Source organism: Lucilia cuprina, chromosome 4 (assembly GCF_022045245.1).
Source record: "Lucilia cuprina isolate Lc7/37 chromosome 4, ASM2204524v1, whole genome shotgun sequence".
Classification (NCBI taxonomy): Eukaryota; Metazoa; Arthropoda; class Insecta; order Diptera; family Calliphoridae; genus Lucilia; species Lucilia cuprina.
In genome coordinates, this window is record NC_060952.1 from 21,788,976 (window position 1) to 21,805,904 (window position 16,929).

At 26.7% G+C, this 16,929-nt stretch overlaps 1 protein-coding gene across 1 annotated transcript in view; it reads left to right on the forward strand.

Annotated features, from left to right (window-relative positions):
* LOC111675808 (homeobox protein 2) overlaps positions 1–16,929 on the forward strand; it is a 162,385-nt gene that overhangs the window by 43,457 nt on the left and 101,999 nt on the right. The window contains exon 3 of the mRNA XM_046949238.1: positions 12,780–12,821. The gene's annotated coding sequence lies outside the window, so the exon portion shown is untranslated. The remainder of the gene's footprint in view (positions 1–12,779; positions 12,822–16,929) is intronic.

Below are 16,929 nucleotides of genomic sequence, written 5' to 3' on the forward strand. Positions count from 1 at the left end.
GGGTTGTTGTTGGTTTTTGGTTGAATGGCCTTTGTTTGAAACATTTTTCCTTAATATGTATGGCTTATGTAAAACCAAATAATTGTCATCATCAGTTTCACCTGCATGGCAGTGAACACAATTCCATTCATTTTAATGTATCTAGCAAAAAGATGATAAAATGTTTAAGAATAAAAAGATTGGTGGATGAGTAATTGAATAAATGAATGAATGTATGAATGGGGCAGAGGAAGGAAGGTAGGACTGAATAAATTTATGTTGGTATTTTAATTAATGCTCTTCGTTGATAAGTCAATTGACAGTATTATTTTTAAGTGCTAGCCATTACCGCCAGATATATTTACAATTTAAATATGCACTAGCCATGCTTATAGAAATTTTCAGTTTTTTGTGGGGGAACTTATATAATATATTCAATTATAATAAGAAAAAATAACATTATTTTGACATTTCAAAAAAAAATAAAGGACATTTATGTTTAAGGTTATAATGAAAATACTTTTTTAAGTGCTTCTTTAAAATCTAGCTGAATTGACATATTACGTAAATTATGTATTTTTATTAAAATAACTTTATATTTAGATTTAAATGTGGTCAATTTCGTGTTAAGTAACCCAAATCAAAAAATCGATTTGAATGATTTGAAATTTTTACCAAGGTTAGTACTAGTGAATTGTACTACTCTTTCGGTAAAATCTTCCGGACTTAGAGGGGGACAAAGTTGGACATTTTGCTCATTCTGAGTATTATTCAAAGGAGTGTGACTTTTCACTTATTGGTCGTAGTAATTTGTCCAAAGGAGTTTATGTATCTATTTTTTCGTAAAATTACCCATATGTGTAATAATTATTTACATAATAATTTTTTTTGGTTGTACTTCTGTGCGTATACATTAATTGTGATTTTCAAATATTACTTATACGTTACCCTGTAAAAAATATAGGAATACTAATAAAACCTTTGGTCTAAAAAATGCAAAATGTAAAAGATAAAAACTCTAAATTATATTCGGTTCTTTTTAATTAACTTACCTGTTTAATATAACCTAAAACACGCTCTCTATTTTTTATGTACTTGAATTTAATCTTAAATAAAAATCGAACACTTGTTAACAGTTTTTCATGACAGAGCGGAAATCATTAAGCATTTTTATACTTCCTGTAAGACTACATGTTTTATTCATTCTTTTTATACTCACCATAAAGATGTTGAGCGGTATAACAATTTTGTCATTCCGTTTGTAACACATTGAAGTATTGGTCTAATACCTATAAAGGTATATACATATATTTTCAACTCTTACTACATTTTAAGACGATGTTTGATATCTGTTTGAGTTTAGGGAGCTAAAATTTTGCCCCACTGTTCTTAGTTTGTTTGTTATATAAGTACAGGGCCCTACTGGATTTCAGTCATGTTTGTATATCCGTTCGTTTGTCTGTTTGTTAAAAAAAAGCCATTAGGACCTGTATAGATTGAACCAGAGAGTAAACATTTTACACACACATATATTTTTAAATGAACAACATAATTTGGATGGGCAATGTGATTACTTTAATGTTGATAATAAGCTTAAACATTTGACACAAAGTATAAATTTTTGAGGAATTGCTTAATAATTGATCACTTTATTATCGATAAATCATTTAAAAATCAAAGAAGTTTGACAAAAAACATTTGTTATTGGAAATTAATCACTCTCTCAAAGGGGAAATGTTCAAATGATTATTGATGTAGGCAAGGATATGATTGTGGGTATTTAAAGTTCTGCGTAGTCGAATATAACATTTTAACTTGTTATAGAATTTAATTTGCCCCTTAAAATAAAGAAAATAACAAAGGATAAAAAGGAAACCCACTGGTAACAAATGTGAAGCTATCATTTTACTAACATCAAAAGTAAATCTCAAAAAAAAAATAATAATAATAATACGAATAATAAGAAACCCAAAAGAAAATTCTTAAACTAAAGCGACAATAATAACAACAATTGAAATGTACAGATTTATAGATCCGGTATCTTTTTTATTTTAAACGAAAGAAAGCAAAAAATAAAAAAGAACTAAGGAAATTTTGACAAAATAAGACTAGAACACTGACATAAGTACACAAATGGTTGAAAAAAATAAACGTTAACCAGGAAACAATTAGGATTCGCAGTATACGAACAACAAGAGCAAAAAAAGAACGTAAAAATGACATCAGAAGCACCAAATAATTGAGAAATTTTCATCTACAGTAGATTTTTATTTGCTCGTCCCTTTTCCGCATTTTATTGCACCTTGTACAAATAAAACCTTATTTCTAAAAATACCAGTTCCAGTCCTCTACATCCTCAACTCATGACTGACTTGGCTGTAACCAAATACACTGCAAGTACCGCCTTTTACATGTTTAAACAGGTGAAGGTTAAAGCTATCTGCCACAACAGCAACAACTAGTGGCAGTTACATTAAAATATACAAAACTGAACAAAAAAAAATGTAAATAAAAAAGAAACGAGATTTTTTTCCATTTCTTAGCCAAAATGTTAATGGTATTGCCTTCTTAAAATATTTAAAAAGCAAAGAAAGTGAGAAAAGAAAATACTCAAAATAGTTGCAAAATTAAGGTAATTCGGTCTGTTGGTTGTTTTGTATTAAGATCTTTGAAAAAAAAGTAACTATGTAATAGGGAAAGAGAAAAAGTTAATTTGGTTTTAATGACAACCGGAAATAATTTCATTTTATGGGATTACTTATTTTCTGTAAAATCAAAACATCTAATTATTACGGTGTTTGTGTACTTTTAAATGTGCTATTTAGAAACGCTTTTACAGATGATACAAAATGTTTATGCAGAATGTAATTTTTGTTGAATTTAATATTGCAAGAAAATGTAGTTTGGTAGCGTATAATAAATGTGTAAAAATATTAGTTATTCATACGTATAGTGGTGCAATTTTTTAATATTTTAATGTAAGATATGTTGCAAAAATTTGAAAATATGGCATACGAACAGAAAATTTAAAAAGATTTTATATGAAATTTAAATAAATAGAAATTTTCTATAAAAATTTTTTAAAAAAATTTAAAATTTTCTATAAATGTAGCAAATTTTTTATAAAAAAAATAAAATTCCAATTTTATAAATAAAAAAAATAAAAATGTAAATTTTATTTTTTTTTATTTTATATCGATGGAGTATTATGTGAAAGAAATATTCAAAAGTGTCTATAATAAAAGAAAAATTTTGGAAATTCTTTAATTATTTTTGGTAAAGAGTTTTCATGTCCTGCTCTCGTTGTGATTCTCTAGGAGTACTGAATAACAATAACACACAAATAAAGATAATAATATAAACAATTTTTGAAATATTAAATAAGTAAAATTTTTGCAAATTTTCTGTGAGAAATGCAAGTTTCTATAAAAATTTTAAATATTTTATAAATAAATAAAATAAAAATATAAATTTTATTTTTTTTTTGATTTTATGTTTACGGAGTATAATGTTAAATAAATATTCAAAAGTATTCTATAATAAAAGAGAAATTTTGGAAAATCTTTAATAATTTGTTGTAAAGAATTTTCATATCCTGCTCTCGTTAGCACCAACCCATGGGATCTTGTTGGTTCAATGCACCGTTTCATTATTCCAAGTGGCCTTGTGCGACACTTTCGTCCATATTTCAATTTATTTGCTTTTATTTGTGACTACTACCGATTGGTCTAATACCTATATACGTTTACCACTAATATAGTATTCAGTTAAATGATTTAACCTTATCAACTTATATGGAGCATATTACCCTCTAGTTGTTGGTAAATATGTTAATTATATTAAGAAAGATCATAAGATTTGTTCGAATTTTCTTTACGTATTTAGTATTAAATATTTAGTTACTAACTAACTGCCTTGATTAGTAAGTTGTACTTAAATAATATATATAGTCTAATGCTATTTTCTGTTTTAATACCAACAATTTCCCACCTAAAATTTAAAAATTCGACAACAATCAACCATTCGTTACGATTATTTTAATTTTGCCAATCATCTCTGTGAGATTTTTGTGTGTGTATGTGTGAAAATTCTTCTTTAATATGACTATAATGGAAGCAACTAAGCGTGGAAAATGTATTTTGTAGTCATATTAGAAACATATAATAAGTTTTTTTTTTCGTACATGTGATGCGTTGTTAGTGTTACTTAGCATCTAAACTGTGCAATGGTTTGTTTGTCTGTCAGTCTGTGTATATATTTATCTATTTGTATTTGTCTGCTAGTATTTGAATCAGTCTGGTAGTTTTGTTTTATTTTTTTATCATTATTATTACGGGATGATGCTGGTAGCTGTTGATATATTTAATAGTATAGCAATGTTTTATAGCAGTTGTGGCAAAAATTTTATCAACTTTATAAATATATTTTGAAAATATGTATACGAAACTTTTGTATATAAATTAAAACATTTCATTTTTATTTTCTGTATTAAAAGTAGATAAAACTAACTAGTTATCTGCTATAATTTTACAACAAACTGTTGCTATTAAATAAATCTATTTGTATACCCGGACTGACACAAACATTCACATCTCCCATCATCATTATCATATTCATCACTGCAGGAAATAATAAATATTAATGTTGTGTATCTTTGGGAGTACTGAATAACAATAACACACAAATAAAGATAATAATATAAACAATTTTTGAAATATTATTTTTTTTGCTTTGATTGAATTGTACATCACTAAATGTATACTAAATAATATTAAAATGTTTTTAATAAAAATACATTAAATATAAATTTAACGGTAGTATGATGCATTCCATTCATTTGCTTTATATTTAAAACTAAACGAGCTGTTAAATTTAACAACGTTCAATTATTAGCAATTATTGAAATTTTATTTGCTCTATAGTGATGGCAATTTAATGTAAATTATATTAGATTAGAATACTTTTTTAAATACGTTTAAGTTTAAATATGAATAGAATATTTTTGGTTAAATAATATAATAAAATGTTATTTTTATTTACATGTGCAGATAATAGGTATATTTTCTACTATGGAAAATGTTGGGTTCTCATACAAACATATATTTAAAGGAATCATAATTAAACAAATTCTATAACCATTTTTTTACCATTTACTTTCGAAAGCAGTTTTTCATTTGTAAAGTTTACAATTTAATATTGTGATCTTAAAATAAATCTATAATCTGGATCGTTATATATATCGTAGTCTATTAGGTCGTATCTGTCTGTCTGGCCGTCAGTTGGTCTAGGAATCAATTTTTTTAAGACTTAACCCTCTGGGACTGGAACCTAGACCCTTAAGCATCAAACAGAAATGGTTTAAGTAGGTTTTAAAACAAGAGCAGACAGACACCAAAATAGTTATAAAAGATCCATACCGGTGCCAGAGGCTTGGGATATTTTTGGTATATAAATTTCAATAATTTTATCAGACAAGTTTTCTATTTAAAATCAGACCAGAAATAACGAAGTTGTGATTAAAAAAATAACAAACACTCAAAAATCACCATTATTTGTGATTTTTAACTGCCACTCTTAATAATATTCATACCAATAAATTAATATCAAATGTGTAAATATGTATATAATTAAATTATTAGATAATGTAAAATAACATGATATTTTATTAAAACAAATATTTATGTATAACGATTTAAATGCTAGTTTCATATTCCATTTTTTTTATTAATTAAGAACTAATATTAATATAATTTTTTCTTATATTTCTTGAAGTTGTATTTAATATAAGAAGGATAAATTGGATATTTACTATAATTTAATTTATAATAAAAAATAGATATTTAAAAATAACATTACTTTTTATTTAAAATTAACTTTTCATTCAAATTTTGTCGCCATTTAAATTTTTTTATTTTCTTGTTTTTTTGTACATCGTCGTATTTTAATACCCTACACCACCATAGTGGGAAAGTTAATTTCATTCAAGTTTTTCAATTTATTCAAATTTTGTCGATATTTAATTTTTTTTTGTTTTCTCGTTTTTTTATAGTGGAGAGGGTATCATGTGTTTGTGCTGATGATTGTAACATCCAGAAATATGGGTCCTATACCTTAAATTATATCAGTCGGCTCATAATCAATTTCTGAGTCGATTAGCAATTTCCTCAGGATCTAGCTTTCAGTCGAAGCTAGATCCAAGTATTTTGGAAGTGATGTTATTTATTTAGTTCCTTTTTTCTCATGATAAGGAGCGCACAACAGGCCCGATTTTGGCCTAGATGTATTTCTTCGGATTTGATGTTGTATACGTTCTCCTATCAACCTAATCTAACCTAACATCACAGTAAAAACTTTCATTAAACAGTAACTTAAATAAAAGCATTATAAGTCTTCATGACAATTACATTGCAGACACGTACTTACCTCGCTCGCTTACAAATTTGGAGTTAGGTAAATACTTACCATGATCGCTACCAAAAAAGGTATTTTGCTTAGTTTTTGTGAGATACTAGGAAATATCCACATCATTTATTGTAAGTAGAAAAAAACTTAATTATTATATTAATTTTAAATTATAACTTAACTTATTCTAAGTAATGTAGACAGCTGTAGTTGTCACTGAAAAAAGTTGTTTAGTAAGTACAAGTCATTAGCATTTTTTTGCTGGTTTTGTGAATGTGTTTTAGTATTTAAATCTAATATAAAAACAATAACAATTTTTTTCCAATTCCATTAATAAAAAAATTCAATTTCAAAGAAACAATCATATTCTATTTAAAATGACATAATATTTGGCAAATTAAGAGAATTTTAAAAAATACAAAAAACAAATTTGATTTATAAATTATTGCTTAAAATTGTAATGGTTGAATAATTTTTATAAAACTAAAAAAACAAAATAATTTTTTTCATTTGACATTTTTGGCCAAAAGAGAACATACAGAATTATTAAATTCAAATCCAACATGACCAATAAAATAAATTTTTAATGTCATAAACATGCATATTAAATTAAAAAAAAGGAATATTGTTGTTAAAACAATAGCTTAATATTGTGAGTGTTTGTTGAAGTGGTGATTGAAGTTTTTGCTTACTAAAATATCAGAAGTGCACAATTAAGGACACTTTGGTAAATTTTCAAACAAAAGTAAGAGGAAATTTTTATAATTATTTTTTAATTCCTGAATAAATAATGAAATACATAAATATATTACATATTTATATATGTATATAGGGGATTTCATGTCTAGTAATCCAATTTTTTAAAACTTTATAAAATATTGCAATGAAATTCGACTTATACAAGTTTTATAGCAACAAAAATCTTATTTACAAACTTTATGAGATGGGTCCATAATTGACCCTGTCCCTAACATAGAGCCTCAATAAAACATTAACAAGTTTTATAGAAATCAAAATCTTCTAGTAAAATCTTATGAATGATTCATGACTCAAGACCCTAAATTTGTTTGTAATGTTTTTTTTTAATAATTCTTCAGAAAATAAACATTCTTCCGGAAATAAAAAAATAGAAAATTTTAGCTATTAAAGATCTAAGTCCTCTGATGGATAGAAAAGATGGTTTGGATTTTTTTCTTGTTATATTTTAACTTATTTCGTGTTAAAAAAACATTTACAATATATCTAACAACTAAATCATTACAAGATTTATTTGACATTTTACCTAAAAAATATTTTTTTTTGCATTTTTTTAACATTTTACCTGAAAAATAAATTATTATTTTTTTTATAAAATCAAATTAAAAAACACTATTCATTCCACATACATATTTATTTTCTTTTGATCACATAGCATTGTTTGAAAAAAATATTTCCTAAAGCTTTAAGTAAATTGTTAACATTTCAATATTAAAAGCAAACAATGGCAAATAAATTTTTACTTTTTGAAAAAGTTTTTCTTTTCGTTTTCACTTGTTAACAAATGGAGACATAATGTTTTTTCATTCTTTACTGGTTTCTGGTTTCATACACAATTCTATTGACATGCTTTTGGCTTCAAAAACTAAAGTTTTATTGAAAAATAAAAATATACTTTCTGGTATAAAAGAAAATAATAAAAAAAAACTTTTAATTTTTATGAACTTGAAAAAATGGAAACATGAAAAGAATTTTGGCAAAAAAGACAAATTAAATTTTTTATAAAAATAAAAAAATATATAAAAAAACAAATTGCAGTCAGTAAATGTCATATATATTTAGAAATAGTATGGTTTTATTAGTAAGAAATAAAGCAAACAGAATTGAACGTAGCAACCTTAAAAGATATGTATATATTTTCAGACGAAATTTTGTTTATTATAATCAAGTTTCACTAATGGTCATATGTTGACTGTCTGCTCACGACCATACAATTTTTTTACCCTACACCACTATAGTGAGGTGTTTTGTGATAATTGAAGCTAATAAGTTCTTAATGATGTACTAAAATTTTTTGATTTATCAAATGGACAGTAGTGTGTTCCGATGAACAGCCTTTTGAAGAATTCGATGTAGGAATACTTCTCAATTTATGTACTCAGCAAGAGAAAAATAAACACTATTTTTTTCTAATGGTCCTCAATTCCTTGCCATCATCTTAGAGCCACCTGCAGAGATTCTTGTGGTATAATAATGTGTAAGGTATTATATGGTCGACCTCGCTCGACTACAATTTCTTACTTGGTTTTAGATTATTTATGTTTCATAGACTTTTTATCGAAATAGGTGTCAAAAAAGCTTGACATTTCGTTTGGTCCGTTTCCAAATTCTTTGAAATCTATATCCGTCTTGCAATGCACTTAAAGTCGTTTGGCGGACAAGAAATGCCCTTAATATTCTATTTATTTGTTTCCGCGATAAACAAAAAAATATTTTAAATTTTATAGACCCATTTCGAAAAGATTGCATAAGTATTATTTAAACATATTGGACTTGTATTTTTTAACATATTGAAGTCTGAGAACCTCTGGTACACGGGACTCATTAATGGACAGACAGCCAGCCCTACCTAAACAGCAGTAGAAATGGACTGCGGTGGTGTAGAGTACAGATATTTATATTATAATCTAACAATATTTTATGATGTTTTTCGATTAATCAACAAAAATGTTTCTCTTTTAAAATATCTTCCATAAATTATTTAAACATTCATAATTGAATAAACATTTTGAGACGTTCTTAGCAAAGTTTGAACATTTTAGAAAACCTAACAATTTAATTATAAATGAAATTACTTTATGTAAGTACTTAATAAAGGAAAATTCTGTTATAGATTCATTAGAATTGTGTAATTATCAAATAATTTTTGTATTAGTATATTTATGTTTATGTTCAACTAACATGCTTGAATGAAAAATACAGGCAATGAAAATATTTTACTTTTTAATGTGTGCAAGTAATGTTATTAAATAAAAACCTACTAATTTCGATTACCAACTATGCACAAGTGCTGTTTTCAAACTTATTTTCATTTAAGCTACAAAATGCCATACGTATAAATTTCCTTTTTTCCATACACACATTCTATTGATTCAAAGATTTCCGTTAAAAGCCATTTTATTGGTGGTTTTACTCTTCCTCCAAATAAGAGAGCAACTTAAAACAAACGAAAAACAGGCTATATGAAAAAAAAAACGAAAAGAAAATGTAATGAAAATTGTTAAGTGCTAAAATTACAAAAATCTAAAAGTAGCAATTTTCTAAACATGTATGCAACATATACTCTAGCAGCTGGCTTTTTAGTGCGTATTTGAAATTTCATGTTCCTAGCATTAGACACACACACATGCACAAATATACCTATTGACACATCCTTTTTAATTTTTTTCATACCCCCATTCAATATTGGCAATTAATTTGATGAATGTTTTTCCGTATTTGTACAAGTAATTTTTGCAATCACATTTTCATTTGAAAAATGCTTGAGTAGAGAAAATTTTGTTTAAACAACTTTTCAATTTGGATTTGCATTTTATTTTGAATTTGATTTACAAGTATAAATTAAATTTTGTATTGATTTACTTAGATTTAAAGCGGAAATCGAATATAGCCAAAAAAAAAAAAAAAAAAACTCGAAGGTTCTGAGGATTTAGGGATTAATTTTGAAATTAATTTGAAAGCAGTAGTAAATTGATTTTTTACTTTGTTACAATAGACAACAGTTTCTGTTTAGATAAGTTTAAACGTTATTCTTCAAAACTCGTAAACTTCAGTGGATTTGTCAATATTTTTCATAGTCCGAAAATTTAAAAAAATATATACATATATTTTTACATCTGAAAAGCTCTAAGCTAGGGCCAACTTGACACAAAATGGCCCATATATGAAACTCGCATTGTTCCAAACGAAAACATCAAATAAAATTCGTGCTGGTGACAATGAATAAAGCATTTAAGTTGAATTGTTGTACCTTGCCTCAGATATATTTAAGCCATTTATTGTTGAATAAAATTGTGGACATTTAGTTAAATTTTGGAAGGGGCTTTTTATAGGTTTATATAGTATATGTATAGGTTTCACCGACCATTTTATAATAGGCTCCGTCCTTGGGACAATAGATTATCTTTAAAATTGCGACCGGTTGTTTGATTACAATATTTATAGGGACATGACTGTCAAGAGTTTTAACTTGAGCACCTGCCTTGAAGGCCTTACTCACGGTGATCTTTTTCATCTACTGGGAAGACTTGATGGCGATGGTAGACACCCCTTTGTTCTTCAATGAAGAACTCAGATGGCAATTTTTGTACATTGGCTCTGACCGGTCCATGAACAAGTACTTTGCTAGAGTACTCGAGCTATCTAGTCTTTGACCATTGGATGGCCTCTGTTGATTCGGCAACAGCACCTAGAGACGTAACCGGTGGACCGAAGTACGATACTCTTAACATATCTGGATAAGAAAGGAAAATTCAATGGTATTATATGTATATGATACCTTTCATCCATCATCATTCAACCCACCACACACTTCATTCATAAGACACATTCATAAGAGAAAAATATACGACACATTCATTCCGTACCATATATAATTAATACCAACTCATTTCCAAGGCTTAGTCCCACAGTCACACCTCTGTGGGATATCTGTTGTTTTCGGCAACAGTACCGAACTTATCCCGAAATATTGACTTTTATCATGCATCAGTCTTTTAACCGTTACTTACTCTCCCCCGAATTTGGGTTTAAACACAGCCACTACGTGGATTCCGAAGGAACCTCAACCAACTGACCAGCCAGGACATAGTTCTGCGGGCAACTGGCCACCCGTAGTACTAGATTATACGGTACTCTGGTCTGACCTCTGGCAATATATGCAAGGACTAAGCCAAGCAGTAGACTGTAACCTATTTTTCAGTCCCGGTCAGACTGGAGCTATTGGCCACCTCTTTATACACCGGGATTGCAATAACACCAAGGCGGAGGTCTTGCCAAGGTAACATGCCCCCAGGGGTTGTTTAAATAGGCAGACAGAAGATTTGTTAAAGTTTTTAGCTAAAAATCAAGTATAGAAATAATTTTGATATTTTTAAATTATACTATGGAGAAGGGTAAACAAGATGCGGTATAGCCGCATATAGCTCCACTTATTTGTAAGATTTAATTTTCCGCTTGCCATATTTGCACGTCTTTGCAACAAATGAAATGCCATAAAAAAAAACAAACAAACAATTTTTATTTGTTTATAACCGTAATAAAAATTTATAGATGGCGGTTATACGTAAACATCTATAATATTTTTGAATTATTTATTTGTATTATGATTATTGTGTGTGTTGAAGATGCAGCTGCATTCTAGAAAATCTGTACATGCAACATTTTACTTTAGCAATATCTACCAGAAAGTGGAAACATCACAACCATCTTAAGGTAGCAAAAAAAAAAATAAAAAAATAAAAAACTATTTCGAAATATTTTCTCACAATTTTATGATGATATACGGAGTATACATCCATTTGTTCTTTTTGTGTTTTGATGATGAAATGGTGAATGAAAAGTGCTGTTGGCAAATAAGATTATTAAGACGTGATATTTAATGAAAATTTCATGTTTTTGAACAATATTCTTTTAAGCACTTCTACTTACTCTTTTCGGTCGTACATGATGCTGCAAAAACTGTTTTGGTATGGAAAGCATATTTGCAAATACATGTACATACATATTTAATAAATTATTTTTCGACTCATTTAACAATTTGCACATTATTTCTTTCTTTATTTTATATTTTTTGTTCAATTTACATCTTGCTACTTATGTATAAATTTCAAACAACAATTCATTCATTCATTAAAAGTACATTGCATTAGCAGTTATTAAGTATAATAATATTTAGATGTGATAGCAGTAGCAGCAGTAATTTGTGTACAATGTTATTGAACCATTTTGATAATGTTTTGTATGTGTTGGTGTATAACATCAACACATACCTTCAATTACATCCGTCCGTTTGTTTAAATCACCTTTAATTTCAGATTAATTTACATACATTATTATTCATGTATATAATTTGCAACACATTAAATATTGTTAGATTTACAGTTTATAAATTCATGCAATTTCTTGATGAGCTGAAAATTAAATGTTTTGTTTATTTAGTGGAAAATTTTTCGTTGGTAACTTTTGGAAGTTAAAAATTTTTATAAAAGTAATTATTTTTTCTTTTTTTATTTGCAATCCCAACTCTAATAAATCATTCATAGAACAATTTCTGTTGAATAGGTTATTTTTTATAATTTTAAAATGTCTTGTTTATTTGTACTTTGAATATTATTAATAAAACGTTTTATTTCTTTTTTCAGAAATCTTTTAAAAGTTGATCTCATATTACGAGAATAATAGTGGTAAGTTTTAATTTAATTTTTAATAACTTTTGAATTTTGTTTTTATACCCTTCACCTTTGTGAGAAGGGTACATATAAGTTTGTCATTCCGTTTGTAATTTCTATAATATAATTTTCCCAACCTATAAAGTATATATATTCTGGATCATTATAGATAGCGGAGTCGATTAAACCATGCCCGCCTGTCTGTCTGTCCGTCTGACTGTCTGTCTGTTGAAATCAATTTTTTGAGGACTTCAGATATCTTCGAGATCCAAATCTTCAATAATTCTTCAAGACATACTTTCGAGAAGTTTCCTATTGAAAATCCGAAAATCGGTCCATAAATAACTGAGATATGGTTAGAAATCTGAGACTACCTCTGATAATGTCCTCAACAAATTATAAATAAGTGCATAAAAATAACAACAAGGAGATAAAGCAGTAAAATGTTGGTAATACAGCTCATATTTGTTTGAGGGTGTTAATACAGTTTAACGGTGGTAGTATAGTATGACGGTTAATATTTATTTCTGCTACATTTTATATTTGTTTGTGTGTATGTTATGTGTGACGTGTGTGCAGAGATAAAAATAAACTGTATTTTAAAACATACTTGGTGAAGGGTATATAAGATTCGGCGCAGCCGAATATAGAAATCTGACTTCATTTTATATTAGACTATGTTAATTGAAAATTGTCAAAACAAAATTTTTTTAAATCTTGGCTCTGTTTGTAACAGGCTTGGTGGTAGGGTAAAAGGGGACCATACGTCACATTTTTTGAGACGTTCTCGAATTAAAACACATATTCTCAATTTGTTTCTTGATTCGTAATCTTAGATATGTTGGCTTTAGTTTTATCCGTTTTAAATATAATAAATTCCATATTTATTGTTTAATTCACATGACTTTACAAAAAATCTTAAAACAATTTGCGATTGATTATCCAAGGAATTCCTAGTATTTGGCGAATGTTCCCATGGGCATTTCGGGGGTTCAATTTTTTCAAACTTTCAGGAATGATAGATAATTGATAAATGCAAACAAAATTGTATAATGTTATAAAATCGAGTACCTTGGGTTTGGCAGATCTCCATTTTACCCTAATTATAACATAAAGTAATTACAATTATTTGTAATGTGAAATCATTTAGAATTATTTGTTATTAAAGTTTTGACAGTTATAATTAAATATAATCAGTGTGTTAACCAATAACCAATTACTTAATTACGTAATATCTTCGAGATTTGCCTTTTATTGTTATTTATATTCGTAAAAAAGGATTACTAATTACAATTACATTAAGGAAACTCTTTCATGAATATAATGACGATTTTTTTACTTACTAGAAAATATTATGTAAAAATTATTATATATTGACACTATGAAACAAAAATGTGGGAAATATTACCACGAGACTAACTTTACAAATCAAAAAGAGCAATCAATATTGTTTGTAGTCCGTAGTGAATTCCGATATTTTTTCTTATAGTTTCTTGAAAATACGATTAATTTTGTTAATATATAATTATTTTAAATTATATTATTTCATAAAAATTAAATATAATTTTTATCACATTCTAATGATACATAAATCACCAAAACTTATTAAAAAGTAAACGTATCTTTAATTTTTCAATTTCCCTGAAATGAAAATTTTATAAAATATATTCCCGGAATTGGAAAAAGTCTGGAAAATTAGAAACTCTAGATTCATTCAATAAACCTTCACTAAATTTGTTAGTCTTATATAATCTTTTTTCACTTTATTTTTTTTTATAAAAAATAAATCACAATTTAAATATCCTGATAACGGGTATAAGGTACCACATAGTCCAACCATACTCCCTGGATTTATAAATACTTTATTTAAGGTTTAAAACGCACTTTTTCATAGCAAACAATAAACCATCAAAATCTCTATTAAGCATTTTTCAATTAGAATAGGTGTAAATATATAATTTATAAAAAAATGTTTTATTTGTTTAATTACTTTAATTAAATTATTTAATAAATATCATTCGTAATCCTTCTATATACATTACAAAATATTTATATAATTAAAATAAATAATTTATTAAAATTTATTAAGTAAATATTTAAATAGTAATAGGAAGTTTGTATGTATTTAGTATTTTGTAATAAAACTAAACACATTTCCATATTTGAATATTAATTTTAATTAAATTAGAATAGCGTTAAATTTATAATGTTTGTGGTTAAAATGTCAAAATCTATCAACAAATAAAGGCAATCATTTTTATGCAGATTATAAATAGTTTACTGTAAACAAAAATATGCATAAAATTTTATAGGAATGTAAACATAAATATAAACACATACACATATACATGTATGTATACGTATAAAGTTAACGAAAATAATAAATATGGAAGTGTTTGGTGTTTTAGCTAACGATACATTTGTGGTATAAATATGCAGACATACCTATATCATGTTTATACATATTTATGGCTAAAATATATGTTTATAAATATATATTTTTTGATTTGTTTTAATTTAACAAATATTTGGAGCTAATTTTTGTCATTTTAAAAAAAAAATCGTATCCGAATTTTTTAGGCTGATCTGCTACATACATTTGTATGTATATTTTTGTCATGCCGTTTGTTATTTCTACAAATAATTTTTGAAACCTTTTTCCTGTTTCGATAATATTTTACAACTGTAGACAATATTTAACAAATATTTAACAAATTCTGAAATGAACATATAATTTTATTGGGAATTGTATAAATATTTTTTTTACAAAATACAATTTTTTTATTTTAACTTGTAACGGAAACCATAAACTATTGTAAATAATTTATATTTTGTCCTTAAATTATTTGATTTATTTAATTTTTTTAATAAATATTAAATAATTGAAAATATGCAAATAAATTCCGTTAACTACTTTATATTTTAATATATTAAGTCAATATTTATTAATGGTTGCAAAATTTAACTGAAATGTATAATTAAATTATGGAATACAGTGAACATTTATTAAATAAAAATAAATATATAAGGACAGCTAGCATTTGGAAGATTGTTGGATGATTTATCAGAAAACTGAATCTTTTGATTGATGTTTCAAAGATGACCGTGATATATGATTGAAAACTGATTATATTTAAAATAAATAACAAAATTTATAGCAATCATTAATTGATCATCCTGATGTTTGCACAGCTATCATAAATAGATCATCCTGGTGTTTGTACAGCTATCATAAATAGATCATCCGGATGTTCGAAATATGATTGTTTATTTATTTACTTTGTAGAACTGTTTCCTGTGTTATTGTATTAGATACAAAAATGAGTCTAAATTGGTCAGAAGTGGGGCTCATTAAAGACTCTTTTAGAAGAGTAGCGGTTAGGGTACCATTTTTCCCGACGAATGTGTCATTTATGATCCTTTTTTATATAACTATATTTTTATACTAAAATTGTATAGGGAATCGATGTTTTTCGTACTAAATGAAAGTGTGTGTGCTAATTTTCGTTAAGAAACTTTTGTATATTTTCCATTAAATTAGTTAACATTTTTTCAGGAATCGTTTTTTTTTAAAGTAACATTTCTTTAATATTTCTTACCCTTTACCATAATGTGGAAGCTACATAAAAATAATGGTCCTACATCTTAAAGTATGTCAATCGGCTCAGAATCGAGTCTGCTTGTCTGTCTATGAAGACTTTGTAATAAAATTACAAGTCACCATTTAGAGATATTTTACTTAAATTTAGTACACTTAGTACTTTTACTCCAGGACGAAAATTAAGTTTTCGTATCACACACTCACACATTCATACAGGAAACTTATTTTACTCCTTCGAGTATTCGAGCCTGTCATACACGCTTAAAATAAACCAATCGGCACAAAATCACTTTCTGAGTCGATATAACTATGTCCTACTGTTTGTCTGTCTCTCCGTCTAAATGTGGTCATGTGCGCAATTTGCAACAAAATTTGTTGAAATTTTTAACATACATTTCTTTTAAACCAAGGACGACGCCTATTGAATATGGTTATTACTGGGGGCTGTCAATTATTTCGCCTAGCCCCCATACAAACGTATCTCTTGTTATGCTAAATATTCTAATATCAAAAAAATCGGAA